The following is a 1,021-nucleotide window of genomic DNA, read 5'->3' as shown; positions in this document are numbered from 1 at the left end:
CGCCCTCCCGGGCCCAGGCCTGCCAGGCCGAGCGTTTACCGCGGGCTGGCGCCGAGGCGCGCGGTCACCGACTGCAGGCGGCTGCTGCTCCGACCTTCCCACGGGCCCGGCAAGGAGGGCGAGGGGGAGGGGAGAGAACTTTTGCTGTGGCAGCTCCGGAGACAGCTCCCACCCCTGCGCCTTTCTCCTCTTCCTCCCCCTCCTCCTCCTCCTCTTCCTCCTTCTCTTCCTCCTCCCAGAGCAGTCGAGAGGCAGACATGGCGCGGCTAGAGCGCCGCCGCGGTCGCCGCCGCTGCCGGCGCGGTGCATTGTGGGAAGCCCCGCACACAGGAAGCGCTCCGGGCCGCCCGCCCTCGCCTGGCGCGGAGATCTGGCTGCGAGACCCAGCGTGGCTCTGATTCCGGCGCCTGCGTGTCAGTCTCGCAGCGTGGCCGGGGAAGCTGGCTCCGCGTCGCGCTTACCCCTGATGGGCCTTGAAGGAAGACGCTTTGAAATAGATCGGAGCCGAGAAAGCTCCTGGGAGAAACGTGCACCCCTTGAGGCTGGGTGCGTAGCTGGCGCCCCGAGAAGTGAGGAATGGGGATTAATAGCGGTCCGGGCCCAGGGAAGTGGAAAGGGCGGGAACGTAGAGGAAAGATTTGGCCAAAATTTCTTGGATCCTTCCTTTATCCTCTTACCTGGCTAGCCTCTCCTGCGACTCCAAGTGTCACCTTTTCCGGAAGATGCAACCCTGTACCCTTGAAAGTAGAAAACCTTGTTGGAGTCTGCAAACCGTAAAGCAGGATGTGGGCACCGTGAAAAAAACAAGAGATCCCGGTCAGGACTTTGTTGGGCCCAAACCTCGTTCTGCGGGCCAACAAAGAATGTATGGTTATGATCTGTAAAGACTGCTCAGTTGTCCTGTCTTTTGGAGACCCTTTGGTGACCTTCACTAAATCCTGTCCTTCCTCTACTAACGTGTGAGGACTCTGCCTGCAAAGGGGTGACTTACAGTTCCTCACCTTTGTACCCACACGCTAGT

At 60.7% G+C, this 1,021-nt stretch overlaps 1 protein-coding gene across 1 annotated transcript in view; it reads right to left on the bottom strand.

The window, feature by feature from the left end:
- Znf148 (zinc finger protein 148) overlaps positions 1-202 on the bottom strand; it is a 123,585-nt gene extending 123,383 nt beyond the window's left edge. Inside the window, exon 1 of the mRNA XM_005344866.2 lies at positions 40-202. The gene's annotated coding sequence lies outside the window, so the exon portion shown is untranslated. The remainder of the gene's footprint in view (positions 1-39) is intronic.
- Positions 203-1,021: the final 819 nt, after the last annotated feature.

The sequence above is a fragment of the Microtus ochrogaster genome, chromosome 2 (assembly GCF_000317375.1).
Source record: "Microtus ochrogaster isolate Prairie Vole_2 chromosome 2, MicOch1.0, whole genome shotgun sequence".
Taxonomy (NCBI): Eukaryota; Metazoa; Chordata; class Mammalia; order Rodentia; family Cricetidae; genus Microtus; species Microtus ochrogaster.
The sequence above is the reverse complement of the archived record's forward strand: the minus strand, read 5'-3'. Positions and strand labels throughout refer to the sequence as shown.